The sequence below is a fragment of the Ochotona curzoniae genome, unplaced genomic scaffold (genome assembly GCF_017591425.1).
Source record: "Ochotona curzoniae isolate NIBS_2020 unplaced genomic scaffold, NIBS_Ocur_1.0 contig_457, whole genome shotgun sequence".
NCBI lineage: Eukaryota > Metazoa > Chordata > Mammalia > Lagomorpha > Ochotonidae > Ochotona > Ochotona curzoniae.
Genome location: NW_024466334.1, coordinates 58086 through 67337, shown reverse-complemented (window position 1 = coordinate 67337; position 9252 = coordinate 58086).

The window sequence follows — 9252 nt, the reverse complement described above, 5'->3', positions numbered from 1 at the left end:
CACACGTTCTCCTGTTACAGACAGCCTGTAGCTTTAATCCAAGTGAGGCAGGTGGCCTGCTTTCCTCTTCCCTTGCCTCCCTGTAGCTGGAAAGACAGGATGCTGTTAGGCACAGCTGAGTCTCTCAGGCAGTTTGCAGGCTCCTCTCTGACATGCTTGCTGGGTGCTTGCAGCTGCAGTTCCCTCCAGTCAGGCCTTCCTTCTCACGCAGAAAGGCCGGTTTTGAAACCTGCACTGGATGTAGGCTGTGGACTCTCAGCTGGGATGCATTCAGCACAGTGGACCCCAATGTCCATATTGCACTGCTAAGCCACATCATGGACCACCTGGCATGCTGAGTGAGTTTCTTTCTCACTACAACTATTTCCTATGGTGTTAATGTCCCTGAGTAGCATCTTGTGCAACATGACTCCTGCATTATTGCTGAGAGGCCCTTCTTATGTTTGGAATTAGGATAAGAGACCCCCCTTCATTCTTTCCCTTGACAGACTCCAGAAGAACCTTGCCACAGCAATTTCTGCTCTTAATGGCCTGTAAATCCAAGCACCTTGAACACTGAAAAATTTGGAACTAGATTGTAAGCTCACAGAATGCAAGAACTGTAAAACTGAGTATGCCCAAAAGGAAATCAGAAGATTGCCACATATTAGTGTGCCCTTAAACTTTGTATCCTTTTTAATAATGAGATTTTAAATATTTATCTCTGCCTTAAATATTCTACATTGGCAGGCAAGAATGAATGGGTTAACCAGGAACAAAGCCATGTTTTGAAGTCTATGCATCTTGTGGAATGGCTACATCTGGCTAATTAGCATGCACATTACCTATGTTATTTCCTTCTGTTTTGGGATTGTGCTACACTAAGTAGTCACAAAACTAGGAGCAATAGTTGAACAACAGCACAAAATGCCAGAGGATAGGTAAAAGGTTAAACCTAGTAGCTGCCAGTTGGTGTAGTGGTGAAGATGTTGCTTGCAACACACACATCCCATAGCAGAGGGCTTGGGTTTGAGTCCTGGCTCTTCTGATTGCAGCCTCCTGCCCAGGTGCACTCCAATAAGCAGCAGGGAGTGCTGAAAGAGTTGAGTTCCTGCCACACACCTGGAGAGATCCAGATTGAGTTTGTTATTCTCAGGGAACTGCAACATGTTGCAGGAATTTGGAAAATACAGATGAGGAATCTCTCTCTCTCTCTTTTTCTCTCTGACCAAAACCAAAACAAAAGACACACACACTCTCTCAATTATATCATGTGATGTTAGGAGAAATATCCAAAGAAGGAAGATATGAATGAATCAATGGTACTTTTTTCCAAAGAATTAATGATTTTTTTTTAAATACAGAATTACAGAAATAGAAGGATACACACAGGCAAAAAAAAAAAAAATCTCCCCCAAACAGAGAGAAATCTTCCATCCACTGTTTCACTCCATAAGTGGCAACAAGAGCCAGAGCTGGGCCGGGTCCTCCACATGAGTACAGGAATCCAAGCACTTAAATTATTTCCTATGATTTCCGCATGCCATCAGCAGCGAGAGAAGTTGGAAGTGGAACATGTAAGAGTTAAATTGGCACCTTTATGGTGCACCCGCATTGCTGACACTGGTTTAACCCACTATGTCCCAAGAATTTGACTCATGAATGAAATTTCAAAAACAACTGAAAATTTTCTTAAAATTTTAAAAAGTAAGCTGGATAGTCAACAGAGGCAACACCATATTGAAATATTTGAATTAGGGCAGTGCATTTTAAAGCAATAAGAAATTCACTGGGTTTGAAGCATACATCCAAAATAAACATGTGAAGTGCGTATGCCAGCTCTATATTGCGAATATCAAGCTGAGAGAATCAGGTATTAAGAGTGGCCAGACAAGGGGCTGCCATACCAGTGGGACACAAGGACCTGCCTCTGTTGGCTCCCACATACCTATGAGCCTTGACTATAACTTGTTCCTCTTCATGAGAAAACACTGGGGATGCTAACAAATGTATGGTTAACAGTGATGCTCATGAGTTTTCTAGGACACAGAGTTCTTCGATTCACAGAGAAAGGAAGTCTCCTCAAATAGCTGCTTCCCTAATGGCCTTGGACTTCATCTCTGTCATTCACCTGTGCATGCACAGACAGCAGCTCATGCTTAGTTGATTTCCATTTGATCGAATTGCATTGGATATCATTTTTGCAAGCACAGAGCCAGGTTGCCTAGACTCTGTATAAAAAATGAAACCTCTCTGGATTTCCACAGTCAGGTGCTGGAAGAAAAGTGAAAAAGAGTCAGTGATGGCACAATCCAGTAGGTCCAGTGAGAATTTTTTAGGCAAGAGTAGTAGCTTGCCTGTTGACAAACAGGTATCAGTTGTGGAAAAAGTACATGACAACAAGTGAGGGAGTTTGGATAGAACATATATCCAAGCCCGCATGATAACGTGAATGCTTAGATTTAATTCATTTGAAAGTGTTCAGTGTACTTTAGCAGTGCAGTGTAAGTTTGATAAGAAAGCAAGGAGACCACTGAAAAAAATGTAAGATGAAAAAGAGAAGAAACATGCTTGAACTAATGGGAAGAGAAGTCATGGGGTATGAGTTCAAATAAACCGATTTCTGTTTGAATGTCACCAGGTAACAAATTGATGGAAAAACCTCGAGAGAGAATGAGTTATGAAAGTATTTCACCAACTGTGGCATAGATATTAAGTTATCATTTCTGGCTGAGAAGGTGGTGAGATGAGGCAATGTTCAGGGAGCGCATCAAAAGGACATTGATTTTGTCTGAGTGGCTTCAAACAGATCTTTAAAATGGGATTTGGATCTACATGATTATAGAGGGAGTTACAGGAAGAAAATCGGATCATGTAGTAGAAGCAAGTGGGTCAGATATGTATCTATTTCTTTGAGACTGTGAGATGAGGGGATGACTTTGTATTACCTAGGGACCCAGGCAGAAGGGACATTGTAACTTGGCTTGCACTTCTATGTCAGTTGTAACTGGTCCAGCTCATGTGTTATAGGGGAGAGAGGAAGAGGATGAGGAGGGGGAAGAGAGAGAGAGAGAGAGAAAGGGAGAGTGAGAGAGAGAGCGTTTCCTATTAGAGGTTGGTGGATATTTTCTTTGGACAACTCTGCATAGAAAGTTTCAGCCATGAAACACCTGCAGACCACACTTAGCACACTCTGGGATTGAGCAGACGCCACTAAAGCACACGTAACAGGGAACTCACAGTGCTCACAGCATGGCAGAGATGACTGATCATGTCAGGGAGGTGAAATGGCATGTAGGATTACAGGGCAGTGACTGACCATGTGTCAGGAAATATGTGAAGAGAGGCAGGATTGCCACATATCACCAACTTTTATAAAACATGCAGGCAAAATATAAAATGACAAAGATAATTGAGGGAAGTACAAGCTTAGTCATGTACCTTTATGAATCACATTGTTCTTGTTCTTCTCATTTTAGCAGATGAGATGGAAACCACACATGAAGCATGTAACCTTGCTCATTTGTCTTTTTCCAAAGTTTTTTTTTTTCCTACTCAGATGTATAAAAGTGCAGAATGAGCTCGAGTATCCACATACAAAGAGCGATCTTCCTTTCTCTCATTGGACTTGGCGTCAGAGGGAATTAATTTCTGTTTCCGAAGCATAGCCACATGATTACCATGGGTCCCGAGGAAAAAACCACAGACATTAAATTATGGCATTTTGTGACAGAGTATTCTCAAGCATATTATCAGCGTTTCTTTTCAGTAACTTCCTACAAAATATTATTTGTAAAACTGTGATTTAACTGAGTAGGGTGGCTCAAAGTCTCCCCATATGCACCACCTGCCTCTTAAGTGTAGTCAAGGCCATCACTAACAGTACTAGGAACACCTTGTGGAGAAAGCTCAAACCACGCACTGTGTGGCAGGTTCTTTCCTACCTCCTCATCTTCTGGGTCTTTACCTTCCTCATAAGCTCTAACTTTCTCCACTACATCACAGTAATCAACAGCATGAATAGGTCTAGTATTAGAATGTATATTGGCAATTGCTGCATGCTGCCAGTTCCACAAATGGTCAGATGGCTCTTCCTCTGCCTCATGGCTCTTTGGGATTTCACCTTTCAGAGTCTCATGGCTGAAGCAGTGTGTACATGGCTTTTTATCTGTACAAACATCACAAATGTGTCCTCTACCTCCAGAGCTCCAGGTGTGCCAAATATCCCAGCCCAGAGATCAGAGCCACTCAGAGTACTCTCATTCTCATGACCTGTTTCCAGTTCTTATATTGGATATAATTAATTTTCTCCTTCTATTTTGGAGGAATTAACAAGTGATTTCACATCATTAAGTAGCAAGTTGTTTCTGGAGCTAGGGTATGCTAGTTTCAGCCGCTTTGTCCTGATCAGCAGGTATTCTAACTTGGTCAACTATTGGTATACTTACTGAGAAACTGGAAAATTACTTTCCATAGCAAATGCTCCAATTAAGGAACACATCACTTACAGATTTTTATATGCAGCACAATTTAAACATGTCACATATAAATAGTGTTCTTAAGATGCAAGCAAAAACAAAATCAGAACTGATTAGGGTTAACTCCTGGAGAGAAAATTCAGAAAATTGTGATGATTGGAAGCATGGGGGGAAGAAAGACAGGAACACCTGGGACTACTTGTGATCTGACTTGATATAATTCAATCATGGACTTTGTCACTATACCTCACCACAATATGGGCACAGCACAATATGGACACATTATAGAAAGTGGGGGTACCTGGCCAAGTACTTTTTGCAGTTTTGTGATCTGCTTGGGATATTCTGGTTTTTCACAATTGACTGTGTTGTTAGGCTGTCTAAATCTGTTCAGGGGCTCATTCTTAAGACACAGTTCTTGCAAAAAATATTTTATTATTGCTCTTAGGATATTTTTCTTTGTGCTTGCAGAATGATGGATACTTACTCATCTTTTTTTGATAATGGAAGAAAAGGAGTGAGTTAAAAAGCAGAAAGAAGAGCCAATCATATGAGAAAAAAAAAAAAACACACTTTGTCTTATTTTTCCCCAATGTTTGTCCCACTTTTAGTGTCAAAAGTGCTTAGCCACTCAAAAGAGGCCTGAGGGAGATGTGTTAGCCTCCCCCTCCTCTGACATTCTCACACAATGAAAGACAGGAATGCCACTGGACTGAACCACTGTGGGTGGGAGCTGAGTATCTCTGCAGGAAGGCCTGGGTGTCAGGGACCCTGCAAGCAAGCATGTCCAAAGAAGGAAGACTTGGAGGAAAGAGAAAAGAGGGCAGGCACTTCTCTACCTGTAGTTCTAGACTACAAGGCTTGGCTTCTTAGGCTCCTTTCTGTTTGAGAACATCCAGCAAAACAGCCTGAACAAGTGTTCCATCTGATCAACGGCACTTTGCCTTTGATAACAGCTGCTGGTGAAGCTGCAGAGGATGTGCACATTTGGGACAAATGTGACCTCAGCTCATCGCAGTAGGCAACAATTCACAATAAAACAGGAATATGTGTACATTTAGACTCAGAGATCTTATTTTGTCTAGCAAAGAATGCTGTGGCTACTTTCACATGAGATGTGATATACGCCAAGGTACATTTCAGTGTCTGTGCTTTCAATGACTGGAAGCAGTGCAAGCACGCACCAGAAGGAGACTGGGCCCAGCACATCCAGGTGTATCATGAAGTGCAATGCTCTGTGGCTTTAAGGGATGTAGGAAGTTCTCCATGTACCAATATGTAGCAAGCCCCACAGGGAAGAAGAAGCATTTACAAATCAAGCCACAGAAACATTTACACATTCGCTGCTGTTTACACTGAGAAGGAAAAATATGACTTGCATATTTCTAAGAGACAATATGTATTTGCTGTAGTGTATGAGCCAAATTTGATTTTTAAAGTTTATCTATGAGTAATTATTTTTAATATTTTTATCTTATTTCTAATATTATTTACATAGTTGAAAGGTATGCCTGCCCATGTGTGCTTCCAATTATGGTGGAGAGGGTCAAGGTATGGAGCAAGGTATGTGGGACAAAGGTTTCCTTTCTTCTGTGTCTACTGGATTGTAATAGGAGAGGGGCTGTTAATGGCTGCTAAACTACATCAGCACCAGTAGATGGGGGTTGGTTATTTGATGGCACTTTAGAAATCGTACTGTTCATAGAAAGGCTCTGAGGGTGTTGCTTGAGTGGATTGGCTAGTTCTGAGACATTGTCTGCTATGTTGCTCAAAGTTGAGAAAATCTTTCCAAGGTCTGTTGACTTAGTGTAGCCACACACCCAGAGACTCATTGCAAAATTTGGCCAGGAGAGTGGTGCCACCTGTTGTGCTTTCCAACTTCTAATGAGGCAATTGGTATCCTTTACTGGCCTAAATGAGTTGGTTGTCGTGTTCTTTGTTTGCACCTGGGCATGCTGTCCATTGCACAGAAATTAGCAACTGAGGATGCCCAATACTGACACATGACTGCAAAGTCAGACCTCACATCCTGTGATTTGCCCTGTGGCCAGGGTCTGAGTCTGGGAGTCTCATTGAGGAGTCTCCCAAGAAATGGCATGTGGGGAGATCTCTGGCTTGACACTTGTAAGCACCAGCCAGTGCAGTGTCAAGTTCAAGCCATCACCTGCACTAGCCAATGCATATACAAGTGGATGCAGATGCCTGATCAGTTCTGCACCAGCCCCATCTTTCATGTGAACTAATGGGTGCTACAACCCAGCCCTGCCCAGCCTGTTACTTTTGCAGTCCTCACAAATGCCAGTGTATGCTTTGGCTCAGTTGGGGTTACCCCCAACTAGCTCCACAAAACCAGCCCCAACCCTATTTTTTGTGTTTACTAGCCTATGTTGTGGCCAGGATCAGCCAGGCCACACCTCGATGCAGCCCACATGCCAGCCATAGGTGCTACAGCACTACCAGGGCTGGCCCAACCACAGTTCCAGTTCTCACACTCAGCTGTGGAAACAACATCCTGGCAGGGGAGTCCTTGATGTTTCCCTATTATGTTCACTCTGAACTTTGTGTCTGACAAGTGCTGTGACTCTGCTTGTCATGATCTGCTTTCAGTCCTCTTCTTTGCATGTGCCAGGAGTAGAAATTTAGGATCACCCCTGTTCCGGGCATGACAAGCCAAGACTGATTCTGATTCTTGCTCTCTGTGGCCTTCTGTGGTCATTACAGAGTACTTTTAAGATATTCCAAAAGGATATTTGAAGATGCTTTTTGGTAGAATATGAAATAAAGCTAATTTAAGGGGGAAACATGTATACTCACAAAAATCTCTCTTCCCTGTCATTCTCTACGCTGTTTCAGCTGAGAGATACAACACTGTCCCTAAGACACCTTGTCAGTACAATGCTACTGGACATTTGCCTGCCCAGAATGCAGGTTGACAGACACAGGTAGTTAATTTTAGCTGTTAAGTAAAAATAAACTAGTAGGTAATTCTCATTTTCTCAATGCACACGGCGATGTGTAACTGACTTTTGGGAAACCCTTGAAGAGATAATACACTAAAACTCTGTTCTTTGTGAACTGAATATCTGTAGCTGCATTTTGCTGATCTTTACCATTCTCTGTGTGTAACTGAATTATATTATGTTACGATACATCAGCAAAAGTGTAGAGATTGCGAAAATTGATATACATTGTACAGTTAATCAATGCAAACTCTTTCTGTTGCAGTTTTCAGAAAAAAAAAATACATGCCTAAAGCAAATTTGAGAAAGTGATCACTTCTGACTCAAAGATGCTTTTCTCGAGTTGGCTCATGAGCCTTAGTGGTGAGTAGAAGTGATATCATATCACAATCAAGTCCAACTTGCCTGGACCTTCTGAGATCTCCTCATCATCACATTGCCTTCAGCTCATTAGCACAGGTTCAGTGTAACGAGGATCAGGATGTTTCTGGACTCAACAATCGAGGGCTAAGCAAGGGAGAGGGCCGAGCTGACCCCAGGGACCCACAGCATGCAGAAAGAGCAAACCTAAGCCAGATTGCTCAGGTGAGTGAGGCTGAACGTGTGTGTGTGTGTGTGTGTGTGTGTGTGTGTGTGTGTGTGTGTGTGTGTGCGCGTGTGTGTGTGTGTGTTGCCTTTAACTGTAGAAGGAATGGTTTTCCAAGTAGGGCTGGTCAGGGTCAGGCTGAAAGAGGAAAATTCTCAGTTCCCTTGTGTCTGACCCTGGAGGGAGGCTCTGTGCAGCAACAACATTGTCACCTTGAACCTGAGGCTGCTCCATTTTCCAGGCATAAGGGAGGCTGAGGGCATCAAGCAGCCATGGGTTCTTTGGGTGGGGACCTCTTCTTCTCACAGACTCCTGGCTTTCCGCATCTTCCCTTCCCTGCACTTGTATTTGGGATTTTGTTTGTTTGTTTCACTTCAGAGTCTCTTCCTTCTTTTGTCCCTTATTCATTTCAGGGTGAAATATTTTGGGGTATATTTTAAATTAAATTATGTTATTATTTTTTAGACTCACAATATGACACAGTACCTAGGTAAAGAGAATTGATCAAATGTGACCACTGATATGAGAACACATAATGACACAGGTAATTTTTTCAGAAAATCAGTCTTCATTTCTGGGGATTGATGTGGGCAATGCATAGATCTGCCCATTTAATTCTCACAGTGTGCCTGACTGGTATATATCACCACCCTGTTACAGATCACAGGACGGCAAGTCATACTCGCAGGGTCATAGATGGCAATGTTGTTTAGAGAGATGGAAAGTAAGTATAAGGAAAACAAAACAGAGCAATCAGACAAATATTCCCTCTGATCCCCTGGAGTGCTAAAGCAGAGCAGAATCCTCAGCTCTGCCACTTCCACCTCAGGCAAGGGGTCATTCCTCCTCCCCTACCTCCCCCTCCCTATCTCATACTGGCTTCTAGAAAATGGGCTTGAAAAGCACGAATGCAATTCTGAGATGCTGCCACTCATGTTACATATAGATATGATTCTTAAGTGTAGCTTTTACTTAAAATTGACATGCAGTAATTGTACTTACTGATGGGATTCAGTATGACGTTTTAGTACCAAAATGCAAAGTGTAATAATGAGAAACTGATAACTATGGCATTCAAATAGTTAAGTTTCATTTCTGTGGCTGGGGAATATTTAAAGTTCTCTCTACTGACAACACAGAAACATACAATTAATTGTTGTTCATCATATATATCCTGCTGGGCTATAGAATAGCAGCTGCATCCTATCCACTAACTTTCCTCTTTCCATCCTGTCATTTACACCCTGTA